Below are 15561 nucleotides of genomic sequence, written 5' to 3'. Positions count from 1 at the left end.
CCTTTTTAAGTCCATGGAAGTCAATGGGATTAGAAGGGTGTAACTCTGTTTAGGATTTCACCGACTCTGCTTAGTCTTCCACATGATCCCCTGTTTCCATAAACAGCAGTTTCTGTGGTGACAAAGTGCTGCAGCAATACACAGAGGGGTGAATAGCAGCAAGCCCTTAACTCTGGGGTCCCTCAGGGAGCAATACTCACCCCAATGTTATTTAACATCTACATGTGCCCCCTTGCTTAGCTGATTCAGAATTTGGGGCTGAATTCTCACCAGTATGCAGATGTCACCCAGACGATCTGGCTAGCACTTGGAGGGTATTGTGGATTGACTGATATGGAGTCAGCTGAAGCTGAATCCAGCCAAGATGGCCAGATGGTGAGGAGTTTGGCTCTTGATGGAGTCCAGCTGATATCTGTGACTTCCACACGAGCCTGGGCATGATTCTGGACTTCTTGTCAGTGGAGGCCCAGATCACGAATGTCACCTGCCTGGCATTCTTATATCTATGCCAGGTGCAAAAACTCCTGACCTTGCCAAGGTGATCCATTCAATGTTCACCTCTAGGCTAGACTTCTGCAACTCACTCTATGCAAGGCTTCCCTTAAGACACTTGATAACAATTGGCAGATTGGAGAATGGCGTAAATTTAAGGTTTTGGTGCTGACTTTTCCAGTCCTAAATGGTCTGGGATTGGCGTATCTGCAGGACTGCCTCTCCAGTTATGCCACCAAAGAGCATTGCTGTCAACGGACCTAAATCTGCTCAGAGTGCCTGGCCCCAAAAAGGTGAAACTATTTATTTTATTATTTTTATTTAGTAGATTTTTAAACCGCCCTCCCATACGGCTCAGGGCGGTTCACATAAGACATGGCAGGAGAAATACACAGAACAGACTAAATGTAAAACACAGTCATAAATAACATACCAAAGTAGCCTGGGAGAATGCTCTGCCAACTGAGATCAGGGAACCGCAATCACTTCTGCAGGGTTTGCAAGACAGAGCTATTCCACCAGGCCTATGGTTGAGGCCAGAATACAACACCAAATAACATCTAACTGAAGGACAAGAAGATGATTTGGTTCTTCTATGCCGCTTTTCTCTACCAGAAGGAGTCTCAAAATGGCTTACAATCGCCTTCCCATTCCTCTCCCAACAACAGACACCCAGTGAGGGAGGAGAGGCTGAAAGAGCCCTGATATTACAGAAGATGAAGATGAAGAAAATTGCTTCTTATATACCGCTTTTCTCTACCAGAAGGAATCTCAAAGCGGCTTACAGTTGCCTTCCCTTTCCTTCCCCACAGCAGACACCCTGTGAGGGAGGTGAGGCTGAGAGAGCTCTGATATTCCTGCTCGGTCAGAACAGCTTCATCAGTGCTGTGGTGAGCCCAAGGTCACCCAGCTGGCTGCATGTGGAGGAAGAGCAGCGAGTCAAACCCAGCTCACCAGATTAGAAGTCTACACTCCTAACCACTACACCAAACTGGCCTCCCCTGAGGATACATCCACTGGAGAACCCAGGGTAGTTCCATCTGCTCAAAAATGATACCCTCCTCACACTCAATGAGTTGGTGGTTGTGGTGGGACACTGAATATGTTTTAATGTAAAATATTGTTTTAATGTAATCTATAATTGTATTTATTGACTGATGTTACCTGCCCTGAGCCTCATGGGAAGCTTGGGATACAAGAATAAAGATTTACTTATTTATTTAACAAACACTTCCGTAGCTACAGGACCAGTCAGTATTGAATGGCGGAGCAATCTCAAACATGGAATATTATGAAATCAGCTATCATCGTGGTTAATTCATAAACCTTTATAAAACCAAGACCACTTCCCCTCACTCATCATCTGGTCATCTGTGTTCATCCCAAAAGATCAAGCTTGCTGCTACACTAAGGTGACCAGATTGTCCCACTTTTGGAGGGACATCTGGGGGTACCTGGCAAATTGTAGTTATGTTGAAATTTTAAAAAATCTATATTACAATACTATTTTTGTGTTCTATGGATTCTATTAAACTTTTTGTTGCTCCCTATAGACCAAATTTTTAATCAACCCCCCCCCCCCCGGTCAATGGTGTCCTGCTTTACCAATGTTAAAATCTGGTCACCTCATGCTACACATAAGTTTATAACCTTTTTTAAAAAAACATCCCCCCAAAATAAACAATGAAATATGCAGCGTCTGTTTGGACTATCATTTTCATTCATATTCAGAACTATGAAGAGTCATCAGCTAAGAAGCTGATCTATTAAAATATGTACAATGACTCATCAAAGGCAGAGGTTCCCTAGTTTGGTGCCAGCGTGTATTTCCTGGTGTTTCCTGGTGCTCACTTGCTTCTTCCCCAAAACAAAGAGACAGTCCCCTTTGTTGGAGTAGGAGGTGCTTCAGGAAAACCCAGGAGGAATCACTTTTAGGTGAGCAGGGAGCACCAGTTCAGAAACAGTTTTCACTGTTTTCTGACTACCATTTTGTGATTGGTCCTACCCACACCCTGGGAGGGGTGGGCATCCCCGACCCTCAGCTATTGTTTCCCACTGCTGCTCTGAGTGCAGGAGGGGAATATTTTCTTTAAAATGGCTGGCAACATTATGTCCTCTCCAGGAATCACCAGAAACTCATTTGCTTTAACATAGAATTTATAATAATTCCTAGAGAGGCATGATGTCATTTGGGGGCTTTTCCAGAAGTGACATCATGCCATCACCAAAAGCTACTTCCCCCTTGTTCCTGCCCCCATCTTCTAGTAGTGTAATGATGTTGTTACTCAAATCAGAAGAAGACGAGTTGGTTTTTATGCCCCACTTTTCACTGCCTGAAGGAGTCTCAAAGTGGCCTACAATCGCCTTCCTCTCCCCACAACAGACACCCTGTGAGGTGGGTGAGGCTGAGAGAGTTATGATGGGATTGCTCAGTGAGAACAACACTATCAGGTGTCAGGGTCAGTGCCTGCTCTCTGCCATGAGTTGTCCATGAACAGGGGTTACCCCATTTTGTCTGTATTCCATTATTCCTTGCCAGGCTTTCTATGTAACTGAAGCTTACTTTCTGTTTCCATGTTATCATGATTTGTAGTGCCCGCTCTGAACTGTTTGTCCTTTGATCCCTGCTCGCTAACTCTGCTTTTTGTAACAACAACATTGTATCTTGTCAATAGGCGCCGGCCAGTCCAAGGACGTGTGAATTGTAGCACCCCTGGCTGGATGCCTGGGCTGACACCTGGGGGATGCGGGCACCCTCCCCTTGGGAACATTCAAGTTTTGGGCGGGATAATTATATTGAAAAGGGCTTGCAGTTCTATCGTGGGGTAGATTTGACTTCTTGAGTTACAGTGACTAGAGTACTTTCATTAAAGCTTTCTTATTATAAAAGGTTTTGTTGTGAGTTCTTTTAGCGCTTGACATCAGGGCTGTTATAAGACCACAGTCATCCAGCTGGTTGCATTTGGAGGAGTGCAGAATCAAATTTCACCAGATTAAAAGCCACTGTTCTTAACAACTACACAACACTACAGTTAAAGATTTTAGAATGGGGAATTGAGATCTCCACCAGTTTATACCAGGGTTATTCCCTTAAAAACTCGCAAAGAAACCAGTCTAGGATAACTGGAAAGTTGTTTTTTATTAAAAGCGAACTTGAAGCAAATACAATCAAAACTTTGCAAACATACAAAAATTTAAGCTAAGGAAAGTCGGGTTGGATGGGGAGAAAGAAGGAATAGGGGGAAGCTATAGTTGGCTTGACATGATCAAAGCTGATACAGGGATGACCATGAGCCAACTAAAAGAAGCATTCAGAGACAAGGGTGCATGATGAAGACTTTCCTATAGAATTGCCAAGGGTCGGACACAACTGAATGGATGACATAGGTATAATGTAAAAAATAAGTCTGTGGAGGCAACAAAGATGATCAACATCTTGGAGAAGGAAAATAGCTTACACACAAGCAGGCCAAAAAACACAGAGAGAGAGATGGGTACGAAGCCTTCTGCTTAAATATGAAAATTGTAACCTCGGGATAAGATCTGGCACATTAGCCCCTAGAACAATGTGCTTGATGTCACAAAGAATCTGGAAGACAGGTTTGTCTGCCCATGGTGGAAACTCGGAAGGTTCTCAAGAACCAAAACTAACTGTGATGTTAATGTGTTATGACGACCCCTAGATTACAAGACAGGAAACACTAGGGTGGAGCATGCTTTTAATAATTGTTAATGGAAGCTTTTACAGATGTGACAGAGAAGGAGAAAGTGGGAGTTTATGAGATTAGTAGTACTTTACTGGAGGTCCTATTGTCCCAAGAAAGTAAGTAGTTAATCAGTCCCAAGTCAACTCACTAATCTAATCTAAAAAGTCCAGGGAAGACCTGGAAACATGGCATCTAGCTGGTGTCCATGATGCGAGTAGACTGTATAGATGCAGTGGCCATCTATTCCAAAGTCCATTTCTTCCATACAGCACATTGCAAAGTTATATTTGGAGACTAGGGGCCAAGCCTGTTGCATTCAGGAATACAATGGGTGCTAGACTGGGGGGAGGGTTGGAAGAAGTCTGTGGACAACCTCCTCCTCCTCCCAGGACCTGGAAAGGCTGCAGGCAGCTGTTAGAGAACTCACCGGCAAGGGGCAGCTCTCACGCATCAGGGATCTGCAGCGTCTGAGCCTCAGAGGGAAGGAGGAAGGGGTGATCAGGGGTGGGGGATGGGAGGTGATTGGCTGGCCGCCGGACAGACAGGCAAGCTGGTTGGAGGAGGAGGATCTCAGAGGCGAGACAGATACCGTGAGTGGGTGTTCAGTGCTGAGTAACACTTAAGCCATCAGACATACTCCTCCTCCAGGCCTTTACCAGAAATATTATATGTGGAACAGATATTATGAAAAGATGTATGTTTTCTCTGACTATAAATTGCCCCTCAAGAGTGAGGAGGGTCCGACTACTAACAGTTTTATGGTTAGAAGCAGCAGATCCTAATCTGGAGAACCGGGTTTGAGTCCCCACTCTTACACCTGAAATCAGCTGGGTCATCTTGGGACTGTAACAGTTCTTTCAGTTCTCTCTCAGCCCCACCTACATGACTGTTGTGGGGAGAGGAATGGAAGGCTGTTTTGAGATTCCTTAGGGCAGAGAAAAGAAGGGTATAAATCCAACACTACTTCTTTCTCTCCTGGTTACCAGGTCATGTATTTTTTATCATACAAGATATTTAGGACTTGTGACTGCTTTAATTGGTTTAAATTGGTCTAAAACTTGTTTCTGTTCTGGTGTTGAAATGCATTTCCTTAACTCTGAGGCATTTTTTTTTTGACAGGCTAATGTCCCTTTGGTTTTTCCGGCGAGCCTATACATTTCCTGTTCTTCGAGGAGTCAGAAGAGTGTTTTAACCTCTCACTAACTCTCTGTGACAGGGTTGGTTGTTTCAGAGGGACTGGCCCAAGGCCTCCTCACCAACCTCATAGCTGTGCAGGGTTCGAGCATAGATCTGCCCCATCCAAAATGCTGCACTGTCATGACAGGAGCTTGTTTTGAGGGATACTGCTAGAACTTCGGGAGGTTCGCTTGTCAGCTTGATGCTACTGTATCATTAAAAACATATTAGCCCTGACTCACAGGATGGGTCTACTTATTTTCTCTGATTACAATGCTAAAAAATCCTTAGCAGCATTTAGCAGGACAGTTTCATAAATATTCAGTGTTTCCAATCCATCTTGCAGCTGTTGACGACATGCTTATGTTTCTTGCATGACCATTATTTATTTACATCTGACTTTTCAGGACTTTTTCCGGGTAAAGGCACCAGCATCTCCCAGAATCCCCTTGTGGTGGTGAAGAGGCAGTGGAGATGCGACCTTCCAGCTCACAGGTGATATTTACAAGGTTGAAAGAAACCCAGAACTGGCATTAAGGGCTTGTGGATGTTTGCAGACATTACTGGTATGGCTGAGCACAGAAATGATTTGCAGGGGCAACTTGACCCAGCTGTTCCTGAGGTTTCCCATCTTACCTGTAGGGATTATCTCCCAGTTAGCCAGAGGCTCTAAGGCAGTGGTTCTCAACCTGGGGGTTGGGACCCCTTTGGGGGTTGAACGACCCTTTCACGGGGGTCACAACATGGCAAGTAGCTTGGCCGGGAAGGGGGGGTCCACCATTTTATATACGATCATGAACAATGGATCTTCACGCCATTGGTCAGTTTTGGTTTGATTTCTGTGATTTCACTTGCATAATTTTATGGCCGTGGGTCACCACAACAGGAGGAAGTATATTAAAAGGTCATGGCATTAGGAAGATTGAGAACCACTACTCTAAGGAGAACCAGAGGAGTGGAGGCTCAGTTTGCCTAGGGGAGATATATCTGCCTCCATTTTATAGGGGTGTTCATTCCCCCCTATTCCCTTATGTTGACTTATCTCCAGAAAATAATGTAGTGAGTACACTGGGACTCTTGAGCTGAAGGAAACTTTCCACAGCCTACGGAGCTTTCCTCCAGCTCAAATGGCTCTTCTGTTGGCTGAGCTGCCATGGGAAGAAGGCTCCTGTAGGTTGGAAGAGGATCTCAAACTTTACTGAGTGGAGTGGGAGGAGACAGGCCAATGTTTCTGAAATGATTCCAGCCATGCCAGCAGCTTTGCATTGGCAGTCGCTGCTATCTAGCATGTTGATCTAAAACAGGCTTCATCAACCAGGATTTCATCAAACCTTGGGGTTTCCTGGAAGAATTTCCTGAATGGGTGGAAGAATTTCTGGAAGAATTTCCTGAATGGGTGGAAATGGATTAATTTTTTTAATTTTTAAAAATGTTAAATATTTATCAGGTGATGGTTAAACATTTTTCAGGTAATGGTCATGTCCAACACCCCCAATGGCCAAGGATGGGCATAGAGGGGGTAGGAAGGGGAGGGGGCCTGGGTGGGCATGTCCACAGCTATGATTCCCAATCATATTCTGCACAATCATGCCACTTCTGGGGTTTCTCGAAGTGTAAAAAAGTTGCAAAAGGCTGATCTAAAACTATGATTCTCATCCTGACCACTTATTCTGGTGCCCAGAGGGATAAGGTTGCCATCAGATCCTTAGATCACAAATTGTGAGACCTCAAAGAATGTTTCCTTTGTCAATTGCTTTAAATTATTCTAAAGGGTATTGAAATTGTTCTGCTTAAGCTTGTAATTGTTTTATTTTCTGTCCTCATTGCCCACCCCTATCCACCAGTGACTCCTTTACTGAAGAGCTACTGCCAATGTGATATGCTTTACTATTAGAATTGAAATGGATACTGGTGATGTTAAATCTTTATATTAAGACTACAATTGCAACCACTGAAGAAATAATAGAAAATGGGATTGAATACCTGGTTGCAATTCTGGTTGCAAAAACGTTTAAATAACCTAGTACTGCATTTAATAAATGTCAAGGAGATAACACTTTTTGCCTATTGGTTTCATTTGCTTTTGGGTGTATTATTATGATTATTGCCTGCGCGGGAAGTGGTGGTGGTGAAGAGCTGGATTGCTTGTTGCTCTATTATTGCATCATGTCCGTTTTTCCCGACTGTAAAAAGGGCATGTTCACGTTCATTGAAAGTTCTGAATTAGATCTCATAGAATGTTCTAAATTGGATGTCCAAAAACTCTGTTCACTGAATCTTCTAAATCAGATCACAAAACAGTATATTCCTTGAATGTTCTAAATCCGATTGCAAAATCAAATGAGTTCACGTTAACCACCTTTTCTAAACTGGGTTTCAAAAGGGGGCGTGTTCTTTGAATGTTCTAAATGGGATCACAAAACCAAGCCAGTTCAGATTAATTGCCTTTTTCTAAACAGGATAACAAAAGGATGCATTTCCATGCTCACTGCATGTTCTAAATTGGATTGGGAATGCTCTGCACATTCTTAGGCTGCCGGTAGATACTGAGCATGTGCCACATGATGAATCCGGCTAAGAGGTTATTACGACTAGTTGCACAGGTGCAAAAGAACACATAGCGGTGAAATGATCAGCTGAACATAATGAAAGCAAGCGGGACAAACTGTGAGAGTGCATCAACAGACGCTTCTTGGCCACCCACCTGGCTGTATGCCACCAACTATACAGATAACAAGACGATTTGAAATACGGATTGCTTAAATTGGAAAGAAACAGCCCGTGCAGAAAAATAAACCCAGTGGATTACTACATCAAAATAAATTACGGCTGGATTGACTAGCCAAGAATTGTTTCTACAGGAGGAATGTACCCAAATGCCTCTGAGCGCTTGCAGTATGATGAATGTATAATGGGGAACCATCAGTGGGTGGATACCACCCTAGATTAAGGGGCATTGGATATTTTATCCGTTTACTACAATCATATGCAAAGTTACTTCAACTTAGCTTCCCTAAGTGCCAAACTAGACATAACAACATTCACAGGACCATCTTGTGAATGATGACACCATTTTAGAGCTGAACCTGGCCATTTAAAAATGCCATTAAGGAGCCTCTTGTGGCGCAGAGTGGTAAGGCAGCAGCCTGAAAGCTTTGCTCATGAGGTTGGGAGTTCGATCCCAGCAGCCGGCTCAAGGTTGACTCAGCCTTCCATCCTTCCGAGGTCGGTAAAATGAGTACCCAGCTTGCTGCTGGGGGGTAAACGGTCATGACTGGGGAAGGCACTGGCAAACCACCCCGTATTGAGTCTGCCATGAAAACGCTAGAGGGCGTCACCCCAAGGGTCAGACATGACTCGGTGCTTGCACAGGGGATACCTTTACCTTTAAGGGCCCGATCCTGATATGCCCCATAATGTGGCAGAACAAGGTGATTTGGTCTCACCCCCACTGTTTTGGAGTGTGGAAAGGCATGGAGGGGGGAAGATCATCTGATCTCAATGTACAACATGCCCAATTAAGGTTTTTTAAAAAATTTTAATATATGAGTTCAGCCTTAAAATTGTATTGGCATCCATCAGTCTAACCCATGGGTGCCATAATGCCTAGTTTGGCCCTCAGCAACTTAGATTGGAGTCACTTGGCATAGAATTGCCCCACACATGCCGAATCCACTTTCCCCTACCCAATGAGTAGGACAGCTCTCATGATGGTCAAAATGGTTTTTTTAACCCTAACCCAAAAAAGTACAATTTCATTACTAGTGTGTCCCCCAATCTAGTGACTCCATCAATCTATTTATTGAAATATGCAAGATCTTATGCATGATTCAAAGAATATCCTACAGGAGGCATCTGAAAAGATATGTATTTAGCATAGTCAGCTTAGGAACTTCCTGATATTTTTCAAATAACCTCCTCCACTGTCCTGATTGGCTCTTTGGAGAGTTGGTTTGGTTTAGATTAATTGCTGTCAGGTTTTTTTCAATGCACAATGTAATCCTTAAGAGTAACAGCACATATTAAAATTGCAAACGTCTACCGGAAGGAAAATTTCTTACATGGACTATGTATCTCTCTTTGCTGTTAATTTCCAGATCGTTGGTGATGGGGTTCAGATTTCTAAAAAGTTCAGAAATTCAAAAACTTCTTTTTCTGGGAATTTATTTTATCTTGCCAAATTTCATATTTGTCTAAAGAATTTGAACTGTTGTGATTTCTTTGAGCGACCTCACAGAGGTACACATCAAGGGACGACTGCCGCATCTGGTGCTGATTTGTTTTGGGAAATGAGCCATTGTAGATGTTACCTCCCCTCAAAGCACAGTGCAATGGTCTCTGTTCAACACATCCCACCACCGGTTATCATGCACTGGAAACTGAATAGGATGTTGTTGGCATGTGTGACTCAGCATATCTGGACATTGGTGGGGACGCTATGTCACTCAATAAGTATTTTCTCCTTGCATGTGATACCTTTCTTTTGTCTTAACCTGGGAGCTGCCCTCTGCCCTCTCCTCTCACTGTGTCCTCTCACTCGCTTCACCTGGCCTTCCACAGAGACACCCATCTCTGCAGGACTCTCCTGTAGGTGTAGCACCCTCATATTCCCACACACATGACACTGGACAAGCTGACTACTTGTGGTAGAAAGTATTCTTTAGATCAGGCTTCTTTCTCTTGTTTGGAATGCTCTACGCCAGGGGTAGTCAACCTGTGGTCCTCCAGATGTTCATGGGCTACAATTCCCATGAGCACCTGCCAGCGTTTGCTACCCCTGCTCTACGCTCCGCCATCACCAACCGGCTAATGATCCCTGGCCCTAAAGAAGCCTGCCTGGCCTCAACCAGTGCCAGAGCCTTCTCTATCCTGGCCCCCACCTGGTGGAATGAGGTCCTGGAGGAGATCAGGGCTCTGATGGAGCTAAAACAGTTCCACAGGGCCTGCAAAAGGAAGCTCTTCCACCAGGCATTTGGTTGAAGCCAGGCACAACCAACAACATCTGCAGGGCTCCTCCCCTCTCCCTCCTTCCCTCCCAGAAACCCATCAATGCATTCTGCCCCTGGACCTGTTTGCACTGTTGCCAGTATGACAATTATCTGTGTTATAATAGTATTAATGTTATGGTTATATGTTATGGATTGTTTCTTGTATTGTTTTCTATGTTTTATGTACACCGCCCTGAGCCTCCGGGAAGGGCGGTATATAAATATAATATAATAAATAAACTTGAATGTAAACTGGATATAAAATGAATGTAAGGGGGAGGGGTTGCCATGAAATTCTTGGGAGATTTATTTACAGCACTCTGAATCACACTTCCATGACTGGGCAGATTCTGCTTATCCAAATTTCTCAACAGATCTGCTGGCCTGTTCAGTGGGCCATCAGCTTCGCTGTTCTGCATATGGCTCCCAGATCTGGGCTATAGCTATAGCAAAGAGGACCCTCTCTCTCCAGGGAGGATTCAAATGGGGAGCCGTGTTGTTCTGAAGTAGCACAATAAAACCAGAGTCCAGTAGCCCCTTTAAGACCAACAAAGACTCTGATTTTATTCTCCAGGGAGAGCCGTTCTTGCTTAGCAAGTTGCTGAGCAAGGACAGCCTCTCCTGACTCACTGTCAGACAATTGGCATTTAACAGCTGTTGCCGCAACATTCCTGACCTGCAGCCCTTCCTGCTGAAAGAGATTTCCTGCCTCTGCAATCCATAACCCTCTCCAAAGGCACCTTGTCTAAAAGGGAATAACTTTCCAATACAAATCCCATCCGTCTCAGTCTTGTCCCCTTGCCTGAAGCAGTTGGGCTCTGTCATGGCTTTCCAGAACTGAGATGACACCTCTGCTCTGCCAAGGGGATGTGGTCACCTCAGGAGTGGATAATTGTGCCATGCTGATGGTGCACACTCACTCAGGAAAAAACATTTCCTGTGCCCAGGCCCATAGCCACAATACCGCAAAAAGGAGCTGGGCCCTGTCAATCATTTGCCCTGCCCACCAATCAGCTCTCGGGGCTGGTGTGAAATCTGTCACAAGTCTTTCGAGTGTAAATTCTCCGTGTGGAAAAGGAAGGAGTTGAGATCAAACACCACTCTGTGTGTCTGTAGACCTGCCGAAGATCGAGCTTGAGGTCCAAGGCAGGATCGCAAGTCTGTACTACAATTAGCCAATGCACAGGATCCAGTCAGTTTAAACTGAAACTGACCAATACCATGCACTGGTGGGGAGATCCTGTTTTCTGTGCATGTATATAAGTTGGGGTTTTCAGGGGAGGGTTTGCTCAGTTCAGTCCTCCTTGTACAATGCTGGGGTCCTAATAAAGAGCTCAAATCACTTCCAGTGTCCATGTCCACCTCTGAACCCACAGATTTAACAGTGGTGGGATCACAGTGCTAGGTATGCAGCCGTGGAAAGCAATCCCCTAAAATCACTATCTGTGGGCAGCTGCCTTCCGAGGAGGGACAATCTTCCATTCGCTGTCCATCCTCCAGGGAAGGGACCAACTGCCCAACTAGCACACTGTCCAGAGAGCAGGCTCGGTCGCACATGAAAGCAATGGCCACCATGGGCCAAATTGCATCTTTTGACCCCAGCACTCCAGCTAGATGGGCATCCTGTTAGAGACACCTTCAGCGCCACCTCATAGTGAATGCATAGACTGCCGCCCGCAGCCATGAGCTGTCCGCAGCCAAAGCTTGCCATCGCAAGGCTGCCCGTCATGAAGACATTGTGACCAGTGAGGACAAGCGCGCCCAGCTTGCTGCCATCTTGAGACAGCATCACCCACCAACATCCAGGTCCTGTGCCAGAGGGTGGAGCCCAGTGAAAACAACCAGAGGTCACAGAGGAGGACATAGCAAAGGAAAAAAAAACCCATCACTCCAGCATCCTACTAGAGACACCTTCAACACTTTCTCATAGTGAATGCCATCACTGATGGCGAGAGGAAGAGAGCTTTGTCCATGAGTGTCTAAAGACCAAACACCTACAACCTTGCCCAAGGCCTCTTTGCACCAGATGGCATACTTGCATTCGACCTGGACGAGATCCTCTGCCACCTATCTGGGAGAGGTCACCCCCATCTGGGAGAGGTCACCAGTCGCCACTCATTCTACCAGAGCATCCAACAGAATGGCGAATCCATCGCTGTCTTCATGGCTGCCCTCTGCAACGTGGCATGTGACTGCATGGACTTTGAAGAAATGCTGTGGGACCATCTGGTGTGTGGCCTTAGGACACACAGTCATCTCTTCACCAAGAAGGGTGTCACCTTCAAGACCACCTTGGAGGAAGCCATCACTGCAGAGGCTGCCACTCACAGCCATGAGCTATCTGCAGCCAAAGGCTGCCATCACAAGGCTGTCTATCATGAAGAAGTTGTGACCACTGAGGATGAGTGCACCCAGTTTGCTGCCATCTCAAGACAGCACCACCTGCCAGCATCGTCCTCCGGGTCCTGTGCCAGCTGTGGAGCCCAGTGAAAACGACCAGAGGGCAAAGAGGTAGACATATCAAATTATTAAAAACCTCCATGATTTAGAAATCCAACACAGTGGTAGTTACCTACATCTCAAAAGAAAGGATTAAGTATGCCTTATATAATACAAAACCACCCATAATAAGAATGATGATGAAGTTATCCATTCAGTTGTGTCTGACCCTCGGCAATTCTATAGGAAAGTTTTCTTTATTTGCCTCTATCAATGACCACTTCTTTTAGTTGGTTCATGGTCATCCATGTATCGGCTTTGATCGTGTCGAGCCAGCAGTTCCTTTGGCGACCACGTTTCCTTTTGCTGCTGACCATGCCGAGCATTCATGATTTTTCTAGTGAGTCTGATCCCGTGATGTATCATAGAATCATAGAATCATAGAGTTGGAAGGGCCATACAGGCCATCTAGTCCAACCCCCTGCTCAATGCAGGATCAGCCCAAAGCATCCTAAAGCATCCAAGAAAAGTGTGTCTCCAACCTTTGCTTGAAGACTGCCAGTGAGGGGGAGCTCACCACCTCCTTAGGCAGCCTATTCCACTGCTGAACTACTCTGACTGTGAATTTTTTTTCCTGATATCTAGCCTATATCGTTGTACTTGTAGTTTAAACCCATTACTGCGCGTTCTCTCCTCTGCAGCCAACAAAAACAGCCTCCTGCCCTCCTCCAAATGACAACCTTTCAAATACTTAAAGAGGGCTATCATGTCCCCTCTCAACCTCCTTATTTCCAGGCTGAACATTCCCAAGTCCCTCAATCTATCTTCATAGGGCTTGGTCCCTTGGCCCCAGATCATCCTCGTCGCTCTCCTCTGTACCCTTTCAATTTTATCTGCGTCCTTCTTGAAGTGAGGCCTCCAGAACTGCACACAGTACTTCAGGTGTGGTCTGACCAGTGCCGTATACAATGGGACTATGACATCTTGTGATTTTGATGTGATGCCTCTGTTGATACAGCCCAAAATGGCATTTGCCTTTTTTACCGCTGCATCACACTGCCTGCTCATGTTTAGTTTACAATCAACAAGTACTCCAAGGTCTTGTTCACACACAGTGTTACCTAGAAGCGTATCCCCCATCCAGTAGGCATGCTTTTCATTTTTCTGACCCAGATGCAGAACTTTACACTTATCTTTATTAAACTGATTATGCACCAATAGGTTTCTACCAAAACGGGTACCTAAGTTTTAGACCACGTTTTCAGACCGTCTCCTTTTGTCAATGGTGCTCTTGTATCATAATGACAATACATATATTATCAAAATCTCTAAATGTTACAAGGGTAGAAATAAATCCACAACAGGAATACCACACCTTTCCTACCTGAGTAGTACTATTACAGTTTATCCTGTGGTAAACAAAACCTACAACAAACATAATAATTTGTCAGAATCTTTAAACCGCCGTGGCGCCACGGGCGCCATCTTTAAACCGCCCGTGGCGCCACGGGCGCCACGGACTAAATAAATGGTTAAGGGGTCTTGAGGTGGGATTTGTCCGTGATGAGGAAGGGTCCGAATTGGACCCTTCCTCAAGACAGACAATCGGAGGGACCAATTGGCAGGCGCAAAGCGCCTGCCGATAGGTCCCTACGATTCCCAGCCCCAGCAACTGTGAGCCGCGGCTGCCGGGGGCTCCCTGCCCGGCGGCCTGACACAGCGAGAGGCGCGAAGCAGCGTCGGGCTGCTGCCACACAAAGTCCCCGGGAGAAAACCCACCATCCAGGAGCGGGCCTGAGACACAGAGCGCAAGCGCGACGCCGCCCATGTCGGGCACTTCCTGCCGCACGCTGCCCCCCTGGAGAGGCCTCCTCCGTAAGTTGCGCGTGTCGGAGCGCTTCATGGGATGCGGCGTCGCAGTCCCTCGTCGCGCCTTCCGTATGTACCCAGGAGTTGGGGTGCGTCGCATCTTCGTCTACCTGCTGCCCTGACGGCAGCGCCAGCCCGACCGGTGACTGCCTCGCTTAGCCCTTCGCCCCTCAATCACGCAGGCAGGCCGGCAGGCAGGCGACGAGACCAGGACAGGACGGAATGGCGAAAGAGGGCAAGCCCGGGGGCGCCTTAAAGACTCACTAGGCTGCCAAGGGCTTCCTCGGCCAGCGGCCTGATGCGGCGAGAGGCGCAAAGCGCCTCTCGCTGCGTTAGCCTGCTGCCACACAAAGATGCCGGCAGTCGCGCGGAGCGCGGCTGCCGGCCTCTCCCTGCCTCCCCCGCCGCCGCTCACAGGACGCAGCCGCCAAGGAGAGCCGTCGCCGCAGGATGCAAGACACTGTGAGTACCTAGAGCCCGCTGTATCCCTTATACAGCGGGCTATATTTCTAGTTATATAATAAAAGCATATCACTTAGGCAAAAATGCACCCCCCAAAAAAGATTTTTCTCCTGAAGAAACTCACCTTATCATATCACAATGGCCAGAAGCTCATAATTTCCCGGAAAGCCACATCTAATGAAGGCTCCCCAAAAAACATAGTGTAATGCTATTACTTAAATCCTCCCAATGCAATGGTCACTAACGAGCAGGCATGTCATTAACCCAAACTGGCAAATATCACAAGTAACAAGAGAGATTCCAGAATGTGTTCGCCCCCAGGGCTGATTGTATTCATAGAAAATATTTTAAAACATTCATGTTGTAGCAGATGCTCTTGTAAATCCATTCCTTGGAAAAGACGGTGCTTTATTTATTTCAGTTTTTAA

Source organism: Paroedura picta, chromosome 5 (genome assembly GCF_049243985.1).
Source record: "Paroedura picta isolate Pp20150507F chromosome 5, Ppicta_v3.0, whole genome shotgun sequence".
Lineage (NCBI taxonomy): Eukaryota > Metazoa > Chordata > Lepidosauria > Squamata > Gekkonidae > Paroedura > Paroedura picta.
The sequence above is the reverse complement of the archived record's forward strand: the minus strand, read 5'-3'. Positions refer to the sequence as shown.